The sequence below is a fragment of the Lissotriton vulgaris genome, chromosome 1_1, assembly GCF_964263255.1.
Source record: "Lissotriton vulgaris chromosome 1_1, aLisVul1.2, whole genome shotgun sequence".
Classification (NCBI taxonomy): domain Eukaryota; kingdom Metazoa; phylum Chordata; class Amphibia; order Caudata; family Salamandridae; genus Lissotriton; species Lissotriton vulgaris.
In genome coordinates, this window is record NC_141685.1 from 229,114,004 (window position 1) to 229,132,276 (window position 18,273).

Here is an 18,273-nt window from a genome sequence, read left to right on the forward strand (position 1 = left end):
ATGCTACTTTGAGTGTCAAGTACAGTGAATTCACTCTCAATGGAATGTCAACCAAAGTACTTTACCCCATTCTGGTGAATCCCCACTTTCAACCTTTTTCCTAAACTTCACAAGCACAAGAATGAGGGACTGTCATTCTTCTGATGTGAGATCAGGTACGTTGGCACTCGAAGACCCCAGAAATGATTGTACGACATCGCATGGAATGCCCTAATCAATAGTACAACAATAAGCATGATCATGCTGTCGTAGAGGAGGAGAATGACTGGGTCTTCCCTTTGTGGCAAGAGGTTAAAATTGAGAAACACAGATAACAGAGTCAGAAAGAATAGACAGGAGACTCAAGCCTTAATGCTCTTAAAATACTGGTCAATTCTAATGGATCTGGCCCAGTTAGCTTTCTTACTATCAGGTGCTGCCAAGAAGTACCTACATAGAGCATCAGAATGTTTGTTACTCTGTTTCCAGGGTTTCACTTGCGAAGAACCTGAATAACCAACCACAACACACCAATGAAGCCTGCCATTCTTCTTGTGTTCCTTGGAGTCTACGTGTGCTCAAGTAAGTAGAGTTTTTATCCATCAGCCATAAAATGTGTGCTTCCGATAGGGGTTGGGTAATTACAGCTGTGGGAATTCAATGGATCATTTGGAAATTGTACTGGTCTGTTGGATTGAATTTAAAAATACTTGACCAGTCACTAGAATTTCGAAAGTCCACATTCAGATTAATTCAGTGCTTACTTTGTAGCATTTAAGTGTTGGTTTCCATTTTGTTGCCTAGACATCATTGCACAAACATATGTGCAGCAGTATTTTGGGCACAAGGAGTTCAAATGATAGGGGTGAAGAAGGTACTGGGTGTGAGTTGGTCCGTGATCCTGTTTGAGTAGCAAGGGGGATTGATGACATGAATTATAGCTCATCACTGCACAAAGCCATTATCAATAGAGCTGTGCATAACCAGGGCTAATTACAGTATTAGGAACCTGAACTACTGTCTCTGTCATATGTGCATGATGTTTTATACACATTTTAGAAAACAGTGTACAGAAGGCTTTTTGACAGACATAGAGCATGCGATTAATGTCCACAAAGGGGTCTGTCAAGAAATCAAAACCAAACCACGTCTCCTTCCTCCAGGGACATTCTTAACAGCATTTAAATACAAGGGAATTCTTCATCTTTTATCCCATTTAATGCGGAGGACTTGTGCCCAACAATAACTCCAATCTGTGGTTAATACAGGATAAGATGGATACATCACCTATCTAGCAACACAAAAAGATGATGGATGGAATAGGACCATTGTCAAGCATTCACCCCCAGTCACAGATTTGGGTTTAATTCATCACTTTTTTGCTTGCCACACTATCCCAGTTTTGACAAAGCCATATGCAAATCATTCTTGACCCTGATCACCAAGGGAACATGCCAGTCCAGCTTGAATTGCCCAGCTAAAAAACAAGCATTCTGGGACCGGTTTTGGGGTATCACCCCTCATCAGCCAGGCTAGAGTTAATCCATTGGCATAATGAGCACAAGACCCACGTCTTGGCAGACCCTTCCCAATATGGGGCTCAGCAGTTCGGACTGGAGTGTTTCCACGGGGAGCAGTGTCAAGACTGATTTGCATATGGCTGAATCCAAACTGGGGTGGCACGGCGAGCACAAAAACAACATATCTGTGACTGGGGATGACTGTGTGACAATGTTCAGCATTCCATTCATTGTCTTTTATTATTGTTATAGTCACCTTCAGTGGGAGGGGTATGCCCAAGCGTGAGTCCTGTGCTCACTTTCCCACTGGATTCATGCTAGCCTGGCTGATGAGGAGGGTCATACCCTGAAACCAGTCTCAGGATGCTTTCTTTCCAGTCCAGGGAGGACCTGGCCTGGCAGTTCGGACTGGACTGTTCCCATGAGGAGGAGCAGGTTCAACACTGTTTTGCATATGACTGGGTCCTACCTAGGATGGCAAGATGAGCAAAAAAACTATGGATGTAACCCAGAGTTGTGAAAGGGGGTGAATGTTTGACAATATTCAGCATTCCATCTACCATGTACTTTGTGTTGCTACATCACCTATCTCTCTTTCATGGGAAACTCTTGTGCCAGCACCAGGTAATCCCTTGCTACCTATCTATCACCAATATCTCTTCCACTCTAGATGAGCAAACGTTGCAGACTGGCACCCAAATTATATCTCAATATGTTCTATCCACTGCAGGGCAGGTATGTCTGAACTCAAAGCTTCTCTTTTCCTTTCAAATCTATCATTTTCCCTGGTGCCTTCATCCCATGCAGATTCCAAGCAAGAATCACGACATGGCTGTTTCAGCCTGGCTTGACTATCTGATCAACAAACCAAATTAAGCCTCCTCTATGAAACACAAGTTTTAATTTACCACATATCTGCCAGGGCAGGGGGTTGAAATGTGCTAGATGTCCAGAAACATGAACATTTTGCAAAATCTACATAGATAAAAGGAACAGGATTTTACCACATGGCCAAGGGCCTGATTTCACCTGCAGCCAACCCAAGACCCTTCTTTTAACTCCCATGGGGTGGTGGAAACTCAGTCTATTGCTAAATGTCCCTCACCCCTATGCTGTTAATATGAAATGCCATAGAACACAACCGATATCTCTAAATAGACTGACTGTGAATGGGGCAAATTATCCCGGAAAGGAACACTTGATGACGCCCACCAGAAGCTCCCTTTCAGAGCAACTTGAGCTCTGGTATGAGAGGACTACCAACGATCTGCCCCTGAAGGATGATGAAACACACGTGCCCACAAGCAGCAACCTTATATGACACAGAAAAAGACATAGATTAAGGAGCAGGATGGTGCACCCCATGCAGTATGGCCCCTGAATATTGAGTCTTTAATTTCGTGCTACCTTTATATTGTATCAAAATTATGAATCACCAAGAGAGTAAATGGGGAAGAATATGTGTGCTAAACTTTACTCTCCGTCAGTATTCCTTGATGATATATATATCTCCAAAGTACGCACATTTTGAGTTAAGAATAATAAATGTGGACTTTCCTGAAAATATTTACCTTCATTCAATTTAGTTTGTGGATATAATTGCTACAATATTTTAATAGTACAATAATAAACTAGATATTTTGGCACACAGTGATCTGCAATGCTGACAGAAGCACTTTAGGTCCGTCGTGTTAGACCTGTCAGCCTTTGGGTGGTCCCTCCTAATATTTTTTTATTTTTGTTCCCTTTTCTGCCTCCTAACCTTTGTTTTTTATGTCCACTTGTATTTTTAGGTGTTGTCCCAGGGGTTAGGTATTCCTTGACCCTATAATTTTTTTTAGGCCCAGGTGACTCCTATAATGGTGGAAACTCTGCAACACAAAATGGTGGCTAGTAACTGCCATAACTGTTCACCTCAGAGTTGGGGCCATAGGACTCAATGGGAAATTCCAGAACCTTCTGGCTGGTTCTAGCAGTTAGAGCCCAGTTTATAAAAGGCCAGAACCTGGGCGGCCATTTTGTGTGGACACAGAACCAGTCGGAGTGCAGGCAGTGGGGATAGAGGGTTAGGAAGCTCAGAGGGTTGACTTCTTGTTAGAGGGTTGCTGCCTTACTGCTGCCACTGCCCCCCTTACCTACAGATCTGGCCCTGCTGTATGACCATCTTCTTGGACTTGGTTAGGGTATCTTGGCGTGTTAGGAGGAATTGACCTCTAGTACTAGAATGGACCTGACAGTCTGAGGAGAAGAAAAGGGTAGTGTGGTCGATCTAAATAGAAAATTCCGCCCGCTTCCTCTGGCAAGGGAGTCAACCACAGACCCTTGGAGCTTTGAGAGGGCAAGGCCCGGACCGAGGGAATTAATCAGCCTTAATCTTACCCTGGCCTTCCTGAACACTGCCCACGTAGTCTGGGTTCCATCGGTTTCTTTCGTGTTGTGGAGAAAGTGGTTTCCTCCCCCCTGTCACGCTCCCGGGTTTGAGGGCACGGCCGCTGTGAGAGAGACAGCCTGGCCGTGGACCCGGAGCCGGCGATAGATCAGGCCCCTGTTTGCACTGTGGGGAGAGCGATAGGTGGTAGAGCCGGATTGAGGAAACACTGCTCCCCTGCGCAGGCCCATTGAGCATCGTCCAAGATTGACAGGGGGTGGAGGGGCCTTAGAGAATCAGCCGCTTGAGGGCGGAACTGTCAGAGGGCTTGCCGACTGCGTGAGAAGGAGGGCTACCCCGCGCTTCAGACGCTGTTCCTTTGCGCAGGCCCAGTTGCGGCTTGTGAAGGGAGCGACGGGGTGCTTGAGTGAGGAGACTCAGAGACGCGATCCCGACGCTACCACTGTTCAACACGGAACATCCGAAACTGGCAGTGAGGTTTGCTCGCAGATTCCTGGTGAAGCGGAGTGAAGTGAGAAAGCGGTGCTCCGCTAAAACAAGTAAGCAGGTTCTGTGGTAAAGGCAACGGAGTCCAAAAATAGAAACCTACGTTCCCGGTCCTAGAGACTAGATGGGCCGGAGGAAATAAATCGGAGCTGCTGGGCTGAACTGAGGAGATGACCTTTGGGGGGCATTAGAGACATGATCTGAGTACCTTGAAACCGAGCGTTTTTGCTGACCAGACTGTGAAGAGCCATTGTGTAATAAAGCCTGTAATTCTATGCAAATATAGGCTAAATCAGCTAGCGCTCAACTAGATAAGGAGGAGGAGGTTTTTCTACCTGTCTGATGCTTTGATGTACAGGTTCGAGTTAAACTGAAATGTCCTTTAAGTGAACCTCATATTATACCTCCAGTGAATGCCTGAAAAGAGAATATAAGTGTAGATGTTAACCCTTTGATTTTTGGTAACAATGTACTGAAAAACTTTTTTTATAAGTGCAAGCCGTTGATGTAAGTGGTGTAAAGAAAAAATATGAGTCATTCATAAGCTGAACGGAACGAAATAACGAAATGAACTTTTATAAAAAGTACTCGTATTTTTCTAAACTGGTGTGGTGTCAGTTATTTTAGTGGCTAGGCATTGGGTTACTGTAAGTGATTGATGCAAGTTGCCTGGGAGGTTAGCCAAACCCGCTCTGTGCCAGGCTACCCTATGTTGACTGGTAAGCTCCGGTCTAACATAAATGGTGATCAGTGGTGGGATTAGAGCTTGTGCTTGCATCTACTTAATAGTAACTCAGTGTGCACCACTTGCCTACACCTGGAGTTTTCTCCAAGCGGACTCCCTAATTAAACTTTTGAATTTCCAAATTTACTCCTGGTGGTGGATGGTGGTATCCCTTACTTAACGCCCTTCCTTTTAACTTCCAAGTGGTTGTTTGAGTCCTTACTGACAAGATGGAATTTGATTTGGAGGAGTTGGAGACCTACACTGCGGGCCAACTTAGGGAATTTTGTCAGAGTAAGGGAGTGTTTTTCAAACGTGGTGCTAAAAAGGGGGAATTCCAGACCAGCTTGAGAGCATGGGTGGCAGCTCACTCAGATGGGAAGGAGGAGGAAGAGGCCGACCGGGACACTGTCATCGGGGTAGATGTATTGTACCGACCTGAGGGGGAGAACCTACTGACAGGTCCCAGAACACTCTCAAGGGAGGGCAGCAGTGTCTCTGTGAGGAGCTTAACTGAAGCTGAACTAACAGACCGGAGAGAGGAAAGACAGCTAAAGTGGGAGTTAGCGAGATTGGAGAAGGAGAGGGAGGAGAAGAGGTTAGCCCATGAACTGTGTCTCGGGGAGCTAGATCTCAAGGCCCTACAAGTAGGGACTTCCAGCACTCCTAATGGTGGCAGCGAATCCAAAGAGATAACCAGGGAACCCAAACCCTATTTGCCCAAGGACATAGTCGCCAGCTACAACGCCGGGGATGACATTGCCAAGTGGCTGGCTGCCTATGAGGTCTCCTTAAGAGCCTATGGGATACTGGAAAAACACTGGGGGTGGCTTGTATAAATACATGCCTCCTGCAGGTAGGGATACACTTTTGGCCCTAGAGCAGGGATAGCAGACCCACTACCCCACCATGAAAGTGTCGCTGATCAAAAAGTTTTGGCTGACTCCAGAAAAATATCGACAGAAATTTAGAAGCAGCCATAAACTAAGCACACAGAATTGGGTGGATTTTATGGACTATGCAAAGAAGGCCCTAGAGGGTTGGGTGCAAGGCAGCAAAGTGGGGGACTACGAGGGGTTGTATGACCTTATTCTCAAGGAGCACCTACTCGAGAAATGTTTTCCCGAGCTGCGACAACACCTGGTGGACAGGAAGCTGACCAGCCCCCGGAAGCTTGCTGAGGAGGCGGACATCTGGGCTAGTACCCGGTCGTCCTCAAAGGGGACTGGAGGGGATTCCCAAAAGACCGCACAGGGTGCCCTCCAGAAGAAAGAGGGGGGAGATAAAAAGAGGGAGTTCTCAAAAGGCCCCCAAAACAGTTTCCAGGGAAAGGGAACGGGGGTTCACCCCTAAGGCTAACCCGCCAGAAACCCTCATCCTGGCCAAAGTCAGCAGCCAAGGGTTGTCCATTGCTTTGAGTGTGGTGGCGTTGGGCACTATAAGGGAGACGTAAAGTGCCCCAAGAGACCACCCCCTCCCACTGGAGGAAAAGCCCCGGGAGTAGCTAGTGTAGTGCTCGGGGAGGAGTTGCCCTTAGATAAGGGGGGGGAGTGGGCGGGTGTCACCTTAGTGTCCCTGAGAGATCGGGAGATGGTTCCTAAGATCCAGGTGCCCCCAAATACTACTAAGTATGGGCAGTGGATCACCATCAATGGCCAAAGAGGGGAAGCTCTGAGAGATACAGGAGCCAGTATGACTATGGTAAGAAGTCATCTGATGTCTCCAGAGCAGGTGATTCCACATGTACTCCACCCCGCCGCGATGGCTGACGGCAGAATGGGCCACTACCCAGTGGCCGAGGTTCCATTTGAGTGGGAAGGGGTTGCAGGTCTACTTCGAGTTGTCGTAAGCCCTGCCGTGCCAGTCGATTGTCTGTTGTCCGTTGGGGAATGACATGGAGCACAATTCTTGGAAGGAGGTGGAATACCGGACTCATTCTGATATGCTGGGCACACCTGACTGGGCCTGTGCTAGCAGGGAGGAGTTTTGTAAGGGCCAAAAGGAGTGCCCTACCCTTGAGGGACTGAGGCGACAGGCCGAAGCCCAGGCAGCAGGGAACGTTACTGGGAATTACCATATTTACTGGGAGGATGGACTCCTCTACAGTGAACCTAAGGCACTGGTGCACGGTTCATCACGGGCCTTGGTTGTCCCTCAACGTTACCAAGCCTTTATTTTAGAACTGGCTCATGAGATACCCTTGGCAGGACACTTGGGTCAGGACAAGACCTTTGCCAGGCTTGTCCCCCACTTTTATTGGCCTCAGATGAAGGTGGCAACACTTACTGCCGGACATGTGTGTCTTGCCAAGCCAGTGGGAAAACAGGGGTGAAGCTGAAAGCTCCCCGGGTGGGTTTCCTCAAGGAAGTTGTGTCCGACAGGGGGACCAACTTCATGTCAGCGTACATGCGGGCTATGTGGAGGGAGCGTGGGGTTACCTACCGGTTCACCACTCCTTACCACCCACAGACCAATGGTCTAGTGGAAAGGCATGATCAGAAGTCTGCCTGAGAGCCTGCGGAGGAAATGGGATGTCCTCCTACCCTGTTTGTTGTTTTCCTACAGGGAAGTTCCACAGAAGGGAGAGGGCTTCAGCCCCTTCGAGCTTTTGTATGGGCACCCTGTGCGCGGACCTCTCAGCCTGGTGAAAGACGGATGGGAAAAGACTCCCAAGAAGCTTCCCCAGGATGTGGTGAGCTATATGCTGGCCTTCCGGAGCTAAATGGCTAAGTTGTGGAAGCAAGCTTCTGACAACTTGGAAGCCAGCCAAAAAATGCTCACCCGGTGGAATTGGAGCCTTGCCAGAAAGTGTGGGTGATGGAACCTGGAGAGCTTAGTGCTGTCGAAGTGCATTTCTTCTACCTCGCCCAGGTATGCTTACAAAGGAAGACCAGCAGTCGGAGGTAACTGAAACATAAAAAGATTTATTGCGCTCGAGCGGGTACACCACCTCACAGCTCCATGTGGCTATGAGCGAAGTGGACAACTCACAAAGTCATAGACAGCCTTATATACTTTTGTGCTCCATAAGCGTTGGTGGGAATGGATATGATAAATCAGCAGCTGCCAAGGATGATTAATGATCCCCAAACAATATCACGTACTGGTCAGAGCCAGTGACTCTGGAAATATGTATACTTGGCTTGCTGAACACAAATATAAAGGTTACTCACTAAACCCCATCAGTCATCAATAATCTTGTGATACACAGAAATAAAGCAGAACTATGCATAAATTGTGCCAAGTATAAACAGGGGCGGACTTGTGGTTACAGAGTCAGGCGCCCACTTGATTAGTCATCCGGATACAGAGCAAAGGTTACATCTCTTGTGTCAACAATAATTCATTACCATCAGCAGTCTTTTGTTAGCTATAATACATATGGAATTAGTTTAATAAGAAAAGTTAAACAAGTGAGTCATTGACCTTTAAGCAATGTACCCTGCTCTACTTGTGTGTCATGAGGTGAAGTACAAACATATGCTCTGGGGTCGTTTGATGTATCAGCATTTCTTTGTGCAGAAGAAGCGGCCACACTATATGTACTGAGGTGGCAGGAGAAAAGAGACTAACACAAAATGGTGGCTGGGAAACACAAAATGGAGGAGCTTTCGTCCATTACTAAAACTGTGTTTCCACAATCGGCCCTTTGGACGCAAGGTCCAACATTTTGCTGCGGACTTACGGCACATGTTCATAGATAGGGCGGGTGTTACTATAGTGGGCCTCACTGCGCTCATTGACGTAATCAACCGTATTTGCGTCAGAAGGGTTATTATCCGAGATATCAATATCCATCAATTGTTGAGTTACAACATCCCTCATTATAAGAGCATTAGTCACAGTCACTGGGGGCATTGGGGGTGGTTTTAGTAATCGCCCCAAACACTGGCAACACATGGGCAGACAATTAATGAGAACACAGCACCCAATCACCACAAGGAAGATAGCCACTAGAAACATCCCTATCTTCCAGCCCCAAGCAGACAAGGCGTTCCAAAAGGAACCTACAGGATCCCAGGGGCCAACTTCACTATGGGCCTGGGCACCAATATCATATAGCCTTTTGACAGCTTCCCTAACGGATGTTGATGAATCAGGAATATACGTGCAGCAGGAGGACCCGATCACCCTACAGACTCCACCCCGTTCTGCTAACATCATGTCCAGCACAATCCTGTTTTGAAGAGAAACTAATCTGAGAGCCTTGAGTTCAACTGTGATGTTCTAAATTATGACTGCTGTCTCTTCTATAGTTGCTTCTAATAGACGGGATAACCTGCATATGTTTCTGGAATTTATGGCAGGGCCATACCAAGGAACAAAGGCTTTTAGTATATCACCAGCTATCTCAGCCCCTGTATCTCCTTGATCAACACTCCTCCTACCCCTTAGAGTTCTGGATGCTTTATTCACTTCTGCAGTACTTTTTACAGACATTGCTGGCGTTACAAGACCTAGGTGACAACAGCCACCCCAATTCACTGGTAGCCATATATAGGCCCTGGAACCACAAATGAAATAGACTGAGTCACCAATATAGAGTGGAACAGTTATTTCCCGGGAAGACACTTCAAATGTTATATTGCAATTGGTACTATTCCCCATGTTGGCGGTACCGTTGCTCCTAATACATATGCTCCCAAGCACACTACGCTGCCTCATTTTCATAAAGGGTATCTCCCTAGTATCCCTATGGAGTGGAGGTGTGCTATCATTATTTACCAAAAATAGTGGGGTGAATATATTAGAAAATGGGAACGTTGCATTGGTCAAAATAACTTCAGAGCAATTCCCTGACTGGAGAATGTCTTTATCATAACGGGTGTACAGGGAAACAGTTGATGTTCTAGTGGTAGAACGGGAAGCTACTAAGCTGCTGAAGACCCCTATTAGCTCAACTTTCAGCATCGCAATGTGTAATGCATAACAGGACGCTTCAAATGGCAGGGGTACCTGGAGAAGGGGTACACCTTCGTCTACATAGGCTGGGAATTGCATACAGATCCAACAATTGTGTTTATCAATTACTTGATGGGTCTGATGAAGTAGGGTAAGGAAAGAATTATGATGCATCTCCTCTCTGTGATCCATATCCTCTGGTGGTACTGTAACTGAGGGGACAAAGTCAGAGGGAAGCTCTGATGGGAGCGGGGCTGTTTTTGCAATAGGATGGTAGAGCTCTAGGAGGTATAATAAACCGATGACCAAAGACATTATGCAAAATAACATACAAAACATGCATAGTTTGGAGTACCAGCGCCCCTTCTTGTTCAAATTAAGGGTGGAATATGTATCCTCCATTTCAAGTAAAGGAAGATGTCTAGTTGTTCTTCCAAACAGAAATACCATTCGAAATAATACTTCAGAATTTTGAATTATACAATCTCACAAGTGCGGCAGTTCAACAGTGTTCGTTATAGGCCTCACTGTTACAGACCTTGCAATTGGTAGTATTAACACAAATTCGACCTCACACCCTCTCCTCCTCTGGGTCTCTGGGCTTCGGAGGTATTCCTTTATTCTCTTTTCAGATCAGAGTCGGCAGTCTCCTTATTTTACTAACCTCACTGCACAAGTTAGTCCTTTAAAGTTGGCACTGTTCAGTGCGTGGCAGTTGGTGCTTGCTCCGTCCTAAGCACTCTTCATTTTCCTTGGGCGTAGATTGTATCCTGATGCAGCTTGTTGATCATCAATGCATGCAGGAATGCAGTCACCAGTCCTTCGGTCAGAACGATCCTCTTCCGGGGGCAGTTTTGGCCAGAACGGTGGTGCTCTCTTCACATTTGATAGATGAATCCAGTTTTTGTGTCCGTCACATCGAACCGCCGTCTGTGTGACTAACAAAACTTGTGCTGGCCCTTTCCATCTGGGCTGTAGACTGTTCTTCCTCACAAAGTTTTTGGTCAGCACCCAGTCCCCGGGTTTGATGTCGTGTACTTCTCCTTCCAGAGGCGGGGACCAAGTGTCTCTGACCTGTTGGCGAATTGTAGACAGGTCGGAAGTTAGTTCTTTACAATAATCCAACAAAGCAGAATGCGTCAATTCTTGCAACTTTGGTGGAGAGGCAAACCCATATACATTTGCTGGTTTCCCCATAACAAGCTCATATGGAGAGAGTCTGTTTTTGGATGTAACAGTTGTCCTCATGGAGAACAAGGCTAAGGGCAAAGCATCTACCCAGCTGAGAGTGCTTGATGCACATATTTTCTGCAGTTTATTTTTCAATGTAGCGTTACAGCGTTCCACAAACCCTGCTGCTTTTGGATGATAAACTGAGTGGAATTTTTGGCTAATCCCTAATCCTTGACATACTAAATCCATTATTTTATTCGAAAAATGTACCCCGTTGTCGCTCCAGAGACTTCTGGCCAAACCATAGCATGAGAAGTACTCTTTTAACAACACCTTGGCTGTGCTTAATGCGGTGTTATCTTTTAAAGAAAATGCCTCCACCCAGTTACTGAAACTACATATAACGACCAAAACATATCTTTTGCCATTGGCAGGGGGCATTTCTATGTAGTCCATCTGAAGGCATTCAAAGGGATACTCAGGCAATTTGAAATGACCAGGTGGTACTTGTATTCATTTTCCCACATTATGGAGAGCACAGGTCATACAGTTCTTGGATAGTTTTACAGCTGTCTTCCTAATGTTTTTGTTGACCCATATCTTTTCAATGGTATTTGTCATCCCATCAGCCCCCAAGTGTGCAGGACCATGAACCATGTGAAGCATGGGTAGGAGAAACTTGTCGGGTAGGACCCACTTTTTCAAATGTCCTAGTGTTTGCATCCAAGCCCCAAAGTGCGTGTCAAAATAATATCCTTCCTTAACCCACTGCTTCCTCTCATCTTCACTTGCAAACTCTTGAATGTCCTTTATCTCCTTATAGGGATCAATGTTTGTCTCCTCCTCATCAGTCTTTGACACTACATATGCTAAGGTGTACTCATTCAACGCAGTGTGTTTTGCTGTTTCATCGGCAAAGGCGTTTCCCTGACCTACATGGTCTGTGATTTTCTTGTGTGCACTACACTTCATGATGGCCAACTTAGTTGGTAATGCAAGGGCATTTAGTAGTCTTGTGATCAAGGTGCCGTGCTGTATTTTCGCACCTCCAGATGTAATGTACCCTCTTTCGGCCCATAATCGGCCGAAGTTATGTGCCACCCCCCATGCATATTGGCTGTCTGTGTAAATGTTTACAGCTAACTTCTCTGAGAGCTCACATGCTCTAGTTAGGGCAATTAACTCGGCTGCCTGAGCAGACATCTGTTGTATTTTACATGTTTCAACAACTGTTGTATTGGTTGTGATTGCATAGGCTGCAGAGGTAGGTCCATCTGGTCGCTTTAGACAAGAGCCATCCACAAATAGTGTTCCATCGACTTTTTGCATAGGTATGTCTGTCAAATCTACTCGACCTTTCGTTTCAGTTTCAGTGACAATCACGCAATCATGTTGTACTTCATCCTGTTCCGAAGGGAGAGGCATCAGAGTAGCTGGGTTTATGGTGTTACACCTCTGCAAGGTCACATTAGTGGCCATTAGTATTAGCTCATACTGAGTCAACCTAGCATTAGTTAAGTGCTGAGTTTTGGTTTTATTCAGCAGTATGTCTACTGAATGAGGTACGTAAACCATAACTGGATGTCCAAGTACAATAGAGTCTGCCTGTCTTACTGCAGCAGCCGCCGCAGCAAAATTTTTGAGGCAGTTCGGTAGACCTCTTGCTACCGGATCCAATGTTGAGGAAAAATAGGCACATGGTCTATTCTTCTCTCCATTTTTCTGGGTTAGTACAGCCATTGCACATCCTTCTCTCTCATGCACGAACAATGCAAAGTTCTTGGTGTAATCTGGTGTGCCCAAAGCAGGTGCATTGCATAAAGCAGTTTTCAAAGCCACAAAGCTATCTTGATGTTCTTTATCCCAAGGAACAGGATCTTCCACATCTTTGTGAGTTAAGGACAGTAATGGTTTGGCCAGGTAAGAGAAATTTGGTACCCATTGCCTACAAAAGGAGACCATTCCAAGAAATGCACGCACATCTTTTTGAGTTCTAGGTCTGGGAATGTTCTGCACTGTTTGTATTCTCTCAGATGATAATCTCCTCCCGCCTTTCGACAGGAGATGACCCAAGTAGGTTACCTCCTGTCGACAGTACTGTAACTTAGCTGGCGAAACCTTGTGTCCATGCAAAGCAAGAAATGCTAGAACATCATGCGTAGCCTGCTTACAAATGCCTTCTGTCTCAGCTGTGATCAGTAAGTTGTCCACATATTGCAGTAATACTGTACCAGGTGGCAAAGCACAGTCATCTAGTTGTCTCTTTAAGGCCTGGCTATAGATGCTAGGGCTTTCAGTATACCCCTGGGGAACACGACAGAATTTGTATGATCGTCCCTGGAAACTAAAACTGAACAAATACTGGCTGTCTGGGTGTATGGGGATACTGAAGAAGGCATTCTTCAGGTCTATGACAGTAAACCACTGGGCTGAATGTGGTATAGATGAAAACATTGCTGTAATGTCAGGTACAACTGGGTATTGTGGTTCCACTATTTTATTTATGGCTCTCAAATCAACAATCATCCTATATTTGACCTGTCCCGTTCCATCATCACGTTTAACCACAGGTAGAATGGGACTGTTACATGGACTGCTTGTAACTTCTTGTATTATTTTACGTTGCAATAAGTCTGATATAACTAATCTAATACCCTCCTCACCTTCTTTTGATATTTTGTACTGGGGAATGCGAGGTAATCTGACATTTGGCTTTACTGTAATATGCACTGGCTCAATATCCATTTCACCTACATCGTTTGGTCCATGTGCCCATAATTTGGGATCAATATCCTGCAGCTCCGGTGGTATGTCATGTTTGTCTGAAACCATGTATTGTCTGGACACTCCTTGTTTCTTACAAGTCAGATAGACACCATCTGGTGTGCAGTATATAGTAGCATGCATCATTTTCAAAGCCTTTAAACCAAGCAAATTTAGCGAACATTTCTCTGTTAGTACAAATGGCATACTCCCTGTTATAGGACCAATTGTGAAATCCAATGGTCGCGAAATGGGGCTTGTGACAACAGCATTTGAAAATCCCACCGACTTATCTAATCTTCCCGAGAGAGGAACATGGGGGAGCAAGCAGTGGGAAATCGATGTATTAGTGGCACCAGTATCTAGAAGGAATTCCCTCTCTTCACCTTCAACTACCATTTTTACATATGGGCCTGAAGAATCCACTGGTATTTGCACTCGCTCCCTGTCCTCTCCTGGGCATCCCTATTGTGTCCAGTCCTCTTTGTCATCATATTGTGCATAATCTTGAGTGAAATACGCATTGTTTCTATTGTCAAAATAATTTGTCTGCTCAGCGTCACTGTCATTTCTTTGCTGTCCTCTACTTCTCCCTCTGTCTACACGGGGAGTTGAGTTTCCTCTGTAAGTGTTTGCATTATTTCTCATAGTTTGACCCTGGCCCTGCAACAAAGGACACTCATTCTTCCAATGTCCCTCCTGGTAGCAGTTAGCACATTGTTTGTATCCTAACCCTGCTCTGTGTTGCGCCGGAGCTGAATCAGCTCGACCGACCCCACGACTACGTCCACCTGCCCTCTGAAAATTTGTACGTCCTCTTGACCTTCCTCTGTCAGGAAAAGCTTGCTGAATTAATGCCTTTGTTTTTAATTCCTTCATTTGGTTATCCTTCTTCCCCTTTTCTGAATTTCTCTTATTCTCATAATAGCAAGCCATTGTCAATAACTCAGCTGGATCTTTAGCAGTCCAGGTACTTTCGTTTGTCTTTATACTGTCCGATAAGTCAGGCAAAATGTTATTAACGAACTGGTTAGCAAAAATGCGCTTTCCTTGTACTGTCTGAATGTCCTGTCCACTATACCCTTTAAAAACTTCTTCTATTCTGCTGAAAAAGTCAGTCACTTCCTCTCCCTCTTTCTGTCTACATGCGGTCATTTTATCCCAGTCCACTTTTTGTCTAGGCAAAATTTGCTGCATGCGTGCTATAATGTGTCCAGGTAGATCTTTTAAAACTTGTGGCACATCCTCTCCTGCTGCTCTAAGAGTATCCGCAGCCCTTATGGCTTCCCAGTTAATATTTGCCGAATCATGATCCCTAAATGGGCGCCATAGTTCCTGCGGTACCAAAAAATCAAACAGAAGATCGACATCTTTTAATATCATAGGCGTCAAACTAAGAGCAGATTCAAGGTGTTCATAAAATACTTTTGGATTACTTCTAGGATCAGGCAACTCTTTCTTCAAGGCCAATAAATCAGCCCTAGTCCATGGAGTGTGCACATATTGTCGGATGGCGGGGTGAACTCCACCCCTTGGATCAGGATTTGGCTGTACTTCTCTCATAGGGAAAGCTGAGGTATCATGCTCGTATTCTGGACCAAAATGTTGGGAGATATGTTGATCGGTAGCATTATGCATAATAACATCTAGCTCTTTGTGGTAGTGATAACAAGCATTAAAAGCATCTTCACATTCTCTGTCTGTTAATATGGATTGCTCGCTCTCCCTCCATAATTTGTGTAACCACAATGGTACTCTGAAAGAAACAGTAGTATTCTCTAGCAAGAGTTCACAGTATTCAAGCAATCTAGTCGCCATGCTATTAATAACAAGATTTCTAGCTCTCAGTTCTGTCATTCCTTCAAACGTTTCCCAGGCTCCTATTTTTGTTATTTCCCCAAGGTCCATCCATTTTTGTGCCATCTTTTTTATTGTTTCTTTTTCATTAAAGCCTAATCGGGTGTGTCTAATGTGTAAGTCTGGTGTTCGCCTATTTGTCATTGGTGATCTAAACCACGGGGAATTCGGCCAAATGTTTGCTCTTTGTGTATTTACTGCAGGGGAATCACTTTGTGAAGCAAGTGGCGTCATTGATACTGGAAGTGTCACGCTGGAAAGTGTTGGAGCAGACGGTGTTTTGGGGATATTTCCTACAGACCCATGTGTACCCTGCAAATTACTTGTAGGAGAGGCCGTTTGTTGTGCCTGTACAACAGGAGCGGATGCCTGTTGGACCGGTACAACAGGAGGGGGCACATGCTGTGCTTGTGGTGGGGCAACAATGTTAAGTTGTTGGCCCCCAATACCGGGACCTGGGGGAGCAGGATTTTGGCAATATTATATGGGGGAGGCTTGTCTAACAAGTCCTCTAATACCTCATCGACAGGAGGGCAATTTCTTTTGTCCACTGTGACAAAACATTTTTCTGTTTTCATCCTAAATTCTCTGTCATGCTGTTCAATATTTTCGTTTATCTTTATATCATTATATTTTGCTACCTTGGCCATAGTTGTTTTATTCTTTTCTCTTTCCCTGTCTTGTTTTTGTTTCATGGCCCTAGTTCTAGCAGATTTTTCCCATGTTTGAAATGTCTCAAACATAGCTGGTCGGACTTTTCGTTCCATCATACATTGCTGTAAATATTGTAATTTAGCTAAATCAAAGGTACCATCAATAGGAAACTGTAATTCCTTATTTTTTTGTGTACTCATGCCATATTCTATTGTATAGGTTCACAGTTACTCCTTTTTTTATCATCAATATCCACCCAGGACTGTCTTCAACAGGGTTGGGGACGCTTTCGTCCAACCGGTAACCTGAACTTATACAACAGAACGTTTTAGAAATGCATTTCTTCATTTTTCCTATTATTTTTAGTTATAACTATCCTTTTACCCTTTTAACCACAACTTATTCAAAACTTAGTTAACCAAACTTCTTTTTATCAAAACATGCAACAGAACAATCTCACCAATCTGTGGTGTGTCCTTTAAATCGTCCGACTGTTGGTCTTCGGACAACACGTCTGTTTCAGAAGGGATCAGCTCGTGGACCTCTGCCGGGGAATCCTGTGTCAAGAGGCCAGTCGGGACTTCAGATGGCAGCTGCTGCGGAGAAACGCTTTCTCCTTTGTGCAGGGGCCCCAACGATCATTCGGTCCTCAGTCGCACCTCTCAACCACGGACTCAGCTAGCCGTTGGATGTCCCATGGAGAGGTCCCACCAGAGTCGCCAAGTCTGTCAAAGTGGATTTCTTCTACCTCGCCCAGGTATGCTTACAAAGGAAGACCAGCAGTCGGAGGTAACTGAAACATAAAAAGATTTATTGCGCTCGAGTGGGTACACCACCTCACAGCTCCATGTGGCTATGAGGGAAGTGGACAACTTACAAAGTCATAGACAGCCTTATATACTTTTGTGCTCCATAAGCGTAGGTGGGAAAGGATATGATAAATCAGCAGCTGCCAAGGATGATTAATGATCCCCAAACAATATCACGTACTGGTCAGAGCCAGTGACTCTGGAAATATGTATACTTGGCTTGCTGAACACAAATATAAAGGTTACTCACTAAACCCCATCAGTCATCAATACTCTTGTGATAAACAGAAATAAAGCAGAACTATGCATAAATTGTGCCAAGTATAAACATGGGCGGACTTGTGGTTACAGAGTCAGGCGCACACTTGATTAGTCATCCGGATACAGAGCAAAGGTTACATCTCTTGTGTCAACAATAATTCATTACCATCAGCAGTCTTTTGTTAGCTATAATACACATGGAATTAGTTTAATAGGAAAAGTTAAACAAGTGAGTCATTGACCTTTAAGCAATGTACCCTGCTCTACTTGTGTGTCATGAGGTGAAGTACAAACATATGCTCTGGGGTCGTTTGATGTATCAACATTTCTTTGTGCAGAAGAAGCGGCCACACTATATGTGCTGAGGTGGCAGGAGAAAAGAGATTAACACAAAATGGTGGCTGGGAAACACAAAATGGAGGAGCTTTCGTCCATTACTAAAACTGTGTTTCCACAGTGCCCTCCAGGATCGTTGGACAGGCCCCTTTGAGGTGATGGAGAAGAAGGGTAAGGCCACTTACTTAGTGGATCTGAAAACCCCCAGACAGCCCCTACGGGTGCTTCATGCCAATCGTCTCAAACCCCACCATGAGAGGCCTAAGGTCATCTTAATGATGGTGACTGATGGAGCAGAGGAAGCGGAAAGCGAGCCTCTCCCTGATCTCTTTTCGTCTCAGGAAAAGGATGGGTCTGTGGAGGGAGTGATTCTCTCACCATCCCTGACTCCTGAACAGCAGAGGGACTGCCGCCAGGTCC

General features: G+C 45.3%; 1 long non-coding RNA gene across 1 annotated transcript in view; it reads left to right on the forward strand.

The window, feature by feature from the left end:
* Positions 1-18,273, forward strand: part of LOC147741957 (uncharacterized) — a 111,042-nt gene that overhangs the window by 50,165 nt on the left and 42,604 nt on the right. The window contains exon 2 of the long non-coding RNA XR_015299443.1: positions 469-561. This is a non-coding gene — a long non-coding RNA (uncharacterized LOC147741957). The remainder of the gene's footprint in view (positions 1-468; positions 562-18,273) is intronic.